This window comes from Rana temporaria, chromosome 1 (genome assembly GCF_905171775.1).
Source record: "Rana temporaria chromosome 1, aRanTem1.1, whole genome shotgun sequence".
NCBI lineage: Eukaryota > Metazoa > Chordata > Amphibia > Anura > Ranidae > Rana > Rana temporaria.
In genome coordinates, this window is record NC_053489.1 from 261,810,018 (window position 1) to 261,820,265 (window position 10,248).

A 10,248-nucleotide genomic window follows, 5' to 3' on the forward strand; every position below is an offset into this window, starting at 1 on the left:
GCACCTCCTCCGTTGAGGAGCTCTGCTTGTTTTGGGGTGAAATTAAAAATGGTTTTACTGATGTATTTCCCACCCCTTGTTTTTGACACTGCTTGGGGGCGTCCCACTTGTCAAGATTTAAGGAGCTGTGTCCGTCCATGGACGATAAGAGAAAATAGGATTTTTTGTACTCACCGTAAAATCCTTCTCTCTGAGTCCATGGACGGACACAGCTCCCACTCCTCCTTTTTAGGTTTGTACTGCTTGTTGCGAACTGAGGCTGCATGCTGCAGTGAGGAGGGTTATGTCTGGAGGGACGGTCCCCTGGGCGGGGCTGTTCAACTCTGTTACTGTAACATGTATTTAACATGTTTCTGCCTAGTCTTCTCCTGTAAATAGGGAACATTTGCCACTTGTCAAGTTTGTAGAAGAATATACCGTATTTTTCGGACCATAAGACGCATTTTTTTCTCCCAAATGTATGGGGAAAAAAGTCTCTGCGTCTTATAGTCCGAATACTGTGTGTACAGAGCCCCCCCCCCCCCCCCGTCACCGTCATTTTACTTACGGGGATAGCAGAACACAGGCCGGCGGCATCAGCGCGCTCTCAGGATCATAGGCTGGTTCACGGCGTAGGATTTTTCACTGCGGCATGTCAGCATGGGAAGCGGGCGGAAGAGAAGGAGAAGAACCCCCCAGGAAGCATTGCGCCATGTCCAGTGCACGGAGCTACGGCGTCACTACGTATTGCTCCGTGCACTCAGTGCTCTCCTGAGTCAGCTGACCCTAATGGTGCTGCCTCATTGGTTGCTCCCTCAGAAGCATCGGAAGAGCATCTGAACGGTATACAGTACAGTACGGTAGTGACAAAAAAAAACGGAATTTACGGTACTAATTTACTGGAAACACTGACCAGGTGGCCTCATTGGTTGCTCCCTCAGAAGCGTCTGAATAGCATCTGCACGGTATACAGTACACAGTACAGTATGGTAGTGACATTTTAAAAACACGGAATTTACAGTACAAATTTACTGGAAACACTGACCAGGTGCCAGCCCAGCCACCCAGTCTAGGGACCAGGTGCCAGCCCAGCCACCCAGTCTAGGGACCAGGTGCCAGCCCAGCCACCCAGTCTAGGGACCAGGTGCCAGCCCAGCCACCCAGTCTAGGGACCAGGTGCCAGCCCAGACACCCACAGCAGGGACCAGGTGCTGGCTCATCCATCCACTGCAGGGACCAGGTGTCAGCCCAGCCACCCACTTTAGGGACCAGGTGTCAGCCCAGCCACCCTATTTAGGGACCAGGTGCCAGCCCAGCCACCCTTTTTAGGTGCCAACCCAGCCACCCACTTTAGGGCCAGGGACCAGGTCCTAAAGCAGGAAGGATGATGAAGCAGAAAAGGCTCACATATAAAATTCCTTTTAAATTGGAAGTAGTAAAATATGTTAAGGAACATGGGAACAGAGCAGCGGAGAGATATTTTGGGCCACCTCCAACTGAAAACATGATAAGAGAGTGGAGGAAACGGGAGGATCAGCTGCAAAAAGCAAATAAAAGTAAGCACACTTTTCTCGGGCATGCTGCAAAGTGCCCACAGTTAGAAGTGGCCATGAAAGAATGGATCACACATCATCGGAATAATGACTTCTCAGTCTCTACAAAAATGATCATATATGAAGCCAAACGCCTTGCTGTAGAGAAAGGCATTCAGGATTTTACTGAATCACCATCGTGGTGCGACAGATTTATGAAGCAATGTGACCTTGTTATGCGCACCAAAACTAGAATAGCGCAAAAAATGCCTAAAGAATACGAATCTAAGATTCTGTCTTTTCACAAATTTGTGATTGATTCTAGGAAGAAAAATGGTTTTGAAATTGCCCAGATTGGGAATATGGATGAAGTCCCGCTAACATTTGATGTGCCATCTAATAGGACTGTTGATCAGAAAGGTGCCAAAACCATAACTGTCAAAACCTCAGGACATGAGAAAACCCATTACACTATTGTGTTGTCCTGCTGTGCAGACGGCACCAAATTGCCACCCATGCTAATTTTCAAAAGGAAAACCTTTCCAAAAGAAGTGATTCCACGAGTAGTTGTTGTACATGTCCATGACAAAGGTTGGATCGACGAAAATGGAATGAGAGTATGGATTGAAAAAGTGTGGTCCAAACGTCCTGGAGGGCTTCTGAAAAAAACTGCCTTATTAGTGCTTGACCAGTTCAGAGCACATATTAGCGAAACTACAAAAAAGTGCTTTAAAGAAGTAAAGACTCATCTAGCTGTGATTCCTGGGGGTCTTACCAGCCAGTTGCAACCTCTCGACGTTTCCATCAACAAACCATTTAAAGTGTTTATGCGAGAAGAGTGGAACAAATGGATGGCTGCTGGTAATCATGATCTGACACCTACTGGACGAATTAAGAGGCCCACTATCACTCAAGTTTGTGAATGGGTGAAAACATCATGGCACTCCGTGAAGGAGGAAATTGTTGTACAGTCATTCAAAAAATGTGGCATTAGCAATGCCTTAGGCTGCATTCACATCTAGGCGTTTTTACGACTGTAGCGCTACGCCGCTGCCACCAGAGGGCTGAAAACAGATGTCCCTCTATGGAGATGGTTCACATCTCCACGCCGGACGCCTGTCGCCTGCCGCGTTAAAAAAGGTCCCGGACCTTTTTTTCAGGCGTCTTTGAGCGTTCGGCTAGGAGATGGGAATCATCTCCATAGAGGGGGTCATCTTGGGACACATCTAGGCGGACAATACCGGCGTTTTGTCGCCGCAAATCGCGGTACAAAACGCTGCTATTTTTACCGCGATTTGCGGCGACAAAACGCCGCGATTTCGTCCGCCTAGATGTGAAGATTGGATGGAACTGAAGATTGTATCGTATATAAAGATAGTGAAGAAAGTGATGTCAGTGATTGCGAGCAACTGAGCTTCATACATTCTGACACTAGCGATGAGTTCTTGGAGTTCCCAGAAAACTAGAAGAGTACTCAAACCTTAAAGTCTCTCCTTATTTGTTAATGACAGTAATGATAGTTTAATGTCATTGTTGACTGCTGTTTACTTTACATGGTTGAAATATAATTCTGTTCAATTTTATTAAATATTTCAGTACACCATTTGGGTCCGAATCTTTTTTTTATAAATTTTTCTCCTCTAAAATCTAGGTGCGTCTTTTATGATCAGGTGCGTCCTTTGGTCCGAAAAATACGGTATATCGGCCTAAAAAGAGGTAGATTTTTTTTTTTTATATCTTTGGGGGATCTTTATTATAGAAAAAATATTGTTTTTTTTCCAAAATTGTTTGTCTTTTTTTTGTTTAACGCAAAAAATAAAAACTGCAGAGGTGATTAAATACCACCAAATGAATTTTGTGGGGAAAAAAAGGACATTAATTTTGTTTGGGTGCAACGTCGCACGACTGCGCAATTGTCAGTTAAAGTGATGCAATGCCATACCACAAAAAAGGCTTCGTCAGGAAGGAGGTAAATCCTTCCGGGGCTGAACTGGTTAATTTAATTGATATGGTATTATATTATCCAATCCTACACATTTTTTATGTTTTTTTTGTCTAAAATGGAAAAGTAATAAAAGAGATTGAAAACAGGCTCACATGCATGTGAGAAATTACTAGTGGAAGGGCAAAAGGACCTTCACTGATCAAAATTACCACAGTGGGAACACCTTGGTCCTTTGCTAAAGGAGAATCTCCCCGTCATGGAAAAGAGCAAATATGTCTTACCTAGACAATATGTCCTGTTGTAAAGTCGTGGTGCGGAACTAAGTCAAGGGAATTCATTAAAGCATGAAGGGGTGAAGACTTTTGGAGACATCCATCTAACAAAAGTTCCTCAGGTAGCGCAAAGTATCTGCACTACCTGTCTCCAGCTTCCTTTTATGCCAAGGTTTTAGACGTGTTCACTAAAACGTTTTTTCATGAGGTGAAAATGGCATTTTTTAAAATAGTCATTAAAAACGATCGTGTGTAGGCTCCAGAGCTTTTTTCTCGACGTGAAAAATGGGCATTAACCACTAGCTGACGGCCGTACGACTTTGTACGGCCACAGCGCGGCTCTGAATCTCTAACAGGCCGTCTTTTTACGGCCGCCCCTTTGCTCGTTCCCCGCGCGCGCTCACGAGCGCGCAGCGGGGAACTACTGTGCTGGCCGTGACAGCCAAACACAGATCGCGGTAAATAGCCAATCACAGCGGCTATTTACAGCGCGATCTGTGCGGCCAATGACGGATGATCTCAAATGTAAACATATGAGATCATCTCTCATTGCCGTCTCTCTCTCCTCACACAGACACCGCGTGTGAGGAGAGAGAGAAAGATCTGTGAGTTTTTGCTACAAAACGTTAAAAAAAAAAAGTGAAAAAGTGCCCATCAGCGCCCAATCAGTGCCCACCTGGTACCACCTGTACCCACCAGTACCACCTGTGCCACCAGTACAGCCTGTGCCGCCCGTGCCACCAGTACCACCTGTGCCACAGTACCACCTGTGCCATCAGTACCGCCTGTGCCATCATTACCGCCTGTGCCACCTGTACAGCTTGTGCCCACCTGTGATAAGGGCCCATCTGTAACACCTCCTCAGTGCCCATCTGTGCCGCCTCAGCGCACATCTGTGCCACCTCATCAGTGCACATCTGTGCCACCTCATCAGTGCACATCTGTTCCACCACCTCAGTCCCCATCTCTGCCACCTCAGCCCCCGTCTCTCTGCCACCTCAGTCCCCGTCTCTGCCACCTCAGTCCCTGTCTCTGCCCATCTGTGCCACACACACCTGTGAAGTCGCCATGTCAAAACGTTGTTATTCCGCACAGGAGGCATTTCAAATTCTTTCTGCACCTGACGAGAGCAATGTGGAGCTCTCTTTTTCTGATTCCCATTCGGATTCGGACATAGACTATGAGCCAGTCTACAGTAGTGGAACAGCGACAGTCTCAGAGGGGGAAGATAGTCAGCCCGCCAAAAGAAGGCGCTCTGGTGAGGAGGCAGTGGCATCCACCAGCACCGACATGCCATCCACCAATACCGAAGTGCCATCCACCAGCACCGAAGTGCCATCCACCAGCACCGCAGTACCTCAGTAACAAAGGCCAAGGACCCATGCCAGCCTTCCCTATGCCCTTCAGTACCCCCTGTGGCTTCCTCCAAATTCCGGAGAAGCCAACATTCCCCCTTTCACTGCCCAGCCAGGAGTCCAGGTGGACACGGACAATTTTTCACCAATTAATTTTTTCGATTTATTTTTCACTGAGGAACTGCTATCTAGCATTGTGGCCCAGTGCAACTTATATGCCCAACAATTTATCACCAACAATCCCACATCGTCTTATGCCCGTCCCTTCCAGTGGAGAGACCTTACAGTGGAGGAGTTTCGTTTTTTTTTAAGCCTCACCTTTTGCATGAGACTCAACCCAAAAAATGAAAAGCATTCCTTTTGGTCAAAACGCCCCATTTACCACATGCCAATTTTCTCTGCAACAATGACCAGATCCCGATATTTTATAATCATGAGGTTCCTCCACTTCAACGATAATACCCAGTGCCTTCCCCGAAATCACCCTATATTTGACATGCTTTTCAAAATTCGCCCCTTATTAGATTATTTTTTGGAATTATTCCCCCAAATATATACCCCGGAACAAAAACATGTGTCGATGAGTCCCTAGTAAAATTTTGTGTCCGACTTAAAATCAAACAGTTTATACCCAGCAAAAGGGCCCGCTATGGGGTCAAGGTTTATAAATTTTGTGAACGAGCCACAGGGTACCTGTATTCCTTCTTGGTCTACGAAGGGAAGGACACCCTGCTGAATCCCCCCCAATTGCCCAGACTACTTGGGATCAAGTGAAAAAGTTGTCTGGCAACTCATCAACCCCCTCCTGGATAAAGGATACCACCTGTACGTGGACAACTTTTATACCTCTCTTCCCCTGTTCCACAACCTGCATCGGAAGCAGACGCCAGCATGTGGCACCGCCAGAAAGAACCGGAAAGGCTTTCCTCAAAGCCTTGTGAATACAAAGCTGAGGAAAGGGGAATCGGCAAGTGTGCGCAACAAGGAGGTTCTGGCAGTGAAGTGGAGGGACAGAAGAGACGTATACATGTTGTCCTCCATCCACAACAATTCTTTTGTGGAAACCCGCAGAAGGCGTGGCACCACCATCCAAAAGCCCACCTGCATCCGGGACTACAATTCGTTCATGGGGGGAGTCGACTTAAACGACCAAATTTTGGAACCATACCTTGCCACAAGGCGCACGTACCATTGGTACAAAAAGGTAGCAATTTATTTTTTTCATTTGGCCGTCTACAACTCCTATATTATTTACCGCAAGTCCACCCAAAACCCCCTACCCTTCCTTGGCTACCAGGAGGAAATTACCACTACCCTGATATTCCAGACTAACCTACCCCAAAACATCCGATCAGATGTTCTAAGTCGACTCTCCGAACGGCACTTCCCGGATAAGGTCCCTCCCACAGCAACAGGCCGACGAGGTAAAAAAAAATGTAAAGTGTGTGCCAGTGAAGGAGTCAGACGAGACACAGTTTATTATTGTGCCGAGTGTCCTTCACAACCAGGCCTCTGTGTAACTGACTGTTTTCGACGTTACCATACTAAACTAAAGTATTAGTTTAGTATGGTAAACGTAATCCTCCGTTCCTGCCTTCACACCCCTTATGCCACTGCCTGCTTTGTAACTGACCCCGGCTTGTTATTGGACCACGCTTCTGCCTAATGATTCTGTAATGCCTCTGCCTGATCTGGAATTGACCCTGGACTGTTTGACCATGCCTTTTGCCTGCCTCCTGGACTGATCTTGTACCCTGCTACTGGACTAGTGGGATTCAACACAGGGGTCTCACATATGTGAGGGGCTCCAGAAAAGTTTTTCTAGATGAAGAAAACATTTTTTTTGTTTTTTTCATCCTAGATTAGGGTCTGGTTGCCCGGAGGCTTCAAAGAGATTTGGGTGGGAGAAGCCTCTACCCCTGTCCCCATTCTGTCCTGAACGAGGCCCTCCTGCCTGTAGGACCTATGCCATCATGCCTCTGCCTGTTGCATGAACTGACCACCTGCAGTATCCCTGCCTGGACAATTGTGTATGTTGTTGCTGACCAAGTCCCTGCCTGCTGCCTGGACCAGTGCTATTCTGCTGTGTAGAACTGCGCTACTATTACCACAGGTAATCTTTTGTTTACGCTTTGCTCAGCATAATGTATTTTGGGGTGTAATTCTTGGTATGTGCATGCTATGTGTCTCTGGAACACCTGACGGTGTTCCTTGCATGTTGGATCTCTGTATGTGGTCAGGCTGTGTAGAAGTCTCACACATGGGGTGTCGTTTAACTCAGGAGTAGCAGAATGTATTTTGGGGTGTCATTTTTGCTATGTACATGCTATGTGTTGGAAATATCTTATGAATGGACAACTTTGTGTAAAAAAAAGTGTTTTCATTTTTTTTCCACATATTCCAAAAACTTCTGGAAAAAAATGAACCGTTCAAAAGACTCATTATGCCTCATAGATTATACGTTGGGGTTTTAGATTTCCAAAATGGGGTCATTTTGTGGGTTATTCCATTGTCCTGGTGTTCCAGGGCCTTCAAAAGTGTAATAGGTTGTCAACTAGTTAGATGTGCAATTTATGCTCCTAAAACCCCTGATGGCGCTCCCTGCAGGTTGGGCCTCTGTATGTGGCCAGGCAGTGAAAAAGTCTCACACATGGGGTATCGTTTTACTCGGGAGTAGCAGAATGTATTTTGGGGTGTCATTTGTGGTATGCACATGCCATGTGAGAGAAATAAGCTATTACAATGACACTTTTGAGAAATTTTTTAAATAAAAAATAAAAATCTTAATTTTGCAAAGTGTTTTGGGAAAAAATTACAACTTCAAATAACTCACCATGCCTCTTACTAAATACCTTGGAATGTCTACTTTCCAAAAGGGGTTATTTGGGGGGCATTTGTACTTTCCTGGCTTGTTAGGGTCTCAAGAAATGAGATAGGCCTTCAGTACATCAGGTGTGATCAGATCATATGTGATAATTTATTATGATTTGCACTATAGCTTGTAGACTCTAAAACTTTCACACAGACCAAATAATTTCCAAAAAATGTGGGTTATTTTTATCAAAGACATGTAGCAGTATAAATTGTGGCCAAAATGTATGAAGAAAAATTAATAATTTGCAAAATTTTATCACAGAAACTAAGAAAAAAACATTTTTTTTCAAGATTTTCTGTCTTTTTTCATTAATAGAGCAAAAAATAAAAAACCAAGAGGTGATCAAATACCACCAAAAAAAAGCTCTATTTGTAGGAAAAAAAGGACAAAAAAATCATTTGGGTACAGTGTTGCATGACTGAGTAATTGTCATTCAAAGTGTGAGAGCCCTGAAAGCTGAAAATTGGTCTGGTCAGGAGGGTGTTTAAGTGCCCAGTATGGAAGTGGTTAAAAATGTTCATGTTGTCGTTTTTCACGTCATGAAAAACGGTCTTGTGTAGGCTTTAACAACGTGAAAAAGTTATGAGATGGGAGCACTCGTTCTGGTAAAACTAGTGTTTGTAATGGAGATAGCACATTCGTCACGCTGTAACAGACTAAAAAAAGCGCGAATCGTCTCTTACCAAACTTTTAATTAACACGCAGTAACATGAGATTAGTAAAAGCAGCCCCAAGGGTTGTGCCAGTGGAATCGAACTTCCCCTTTATAGTGCCGTCGTACGTGTTGTACGTCACCGCGTTTGAGAACGACGAGATTTTGTCTTGACAGTGTGTATGCAAGGAAAGCTTGACAAGATTCTCGACAAGCCTGAGAAGGAACTTGTCGAGGAAAACAGTGTTTCTTTTACGATGAGTTTCTCAGTCGTGTATACGAAGCACGAATCGTTTCTCACCAAACTTTTGCTAACGCAAAAGCAGCCCAAAGGGTGGCGCCATCTGAATGGAACTTCCCTTTATAGTCCTGTCGTACGTGTTGTACGTCACCGCGCTTTGCTCGAGCATTTTTTTTTCACGATCGTGTGTATGCAAGGCAGGCTTGACAAGAATCGCGTCGAAAAAACTGAGTTTTTTCTAGGACATTAAAAATGGTTGTGTGTACGAGGCTTTAGAGTGAGAACTGTGGTGAATATCCAAGAAGCATAGCTTACCAAAGGAAAGCACGACAACATGAAAATATTAATTCCCTATTATGAAAAACAAAAAGCATTGGTGACTGGGAAAAAAATGGTTGGTTTAAAGAAGGAGTGACACGGCATGCTCCGAAACATGTTCTGCCCACTCTGAAATCACTTTCGGTTGCCTGGATTGCATGCTAGTTCTGACAGCACAGCCCTCCATTGTGGATCAGAGAGACAGTATTTACCACTGCTGGTCGGCTGGAACTTCCACCTGCAGCTGTCTTACTCCCGGGAGGCATCCCGCTGGACATTATGGACATTATTATTGATATGCCTGATTTTTCACTTCCATCTTGTAGGTGTTTTTAACACTTTCTTTTTTGTTAGTGTTTTATTATTGCGCCTTTTTTTTCTGCTTTGTTTTTGGGGAAAAAATGGAAACATGGGGCCAGGCATATCAGATGACAACTGGGGTCAGAAAATCTCCTTGCTGCAGGGAAGCCCCCACTAAAAGAATAGATGCTATGTGCAACTTTTAGGTGCAAACAAAGGTGTGGCACAACCTTTGGTACAATAAACAGGTTTAAATAAAACCCCCTGTAACATTCCTGAGGAGGCAGAGGGATAATCACTCTTTTTGGAGAAAGATTTAAAGTGGGGGAGAAAGAGTTTCTACAAAGATTAACAGATGTACCCTGACCTCCCCCCAATCCAAAGAGCTTTTTGCCTATAAAAAGGAGCTGGAACATGGATCTCTAAGATTCTCAGTCTGCAGACCAGCATTTGAGCCGTAGAATTTTTCTAAGGACCACAGTGTTAAAGTTGATATGAGAAATTGCTCTGCTTCTGGGAAGCATCACAATTAAACTTGATTGTCTCAACAAATGTATCTATCATGCTGGGAGGAATCCACAAAAATAAATGACTAAAAAAGGGTTCTATCCTAATCGGTTACTACCTGGGAAGAAAACAACAGCAAGAGAATAAAGCCAGCTGCAGAGAGTATCAGGCCTCATACACACACCCGTTTTCCTCGACAAAATTTATCAAGAAAATTGGTGGCAGAGCTTTTTTGCCAAGGAAAACGGTCGTGTGTATGTTTTTTCGTCTCA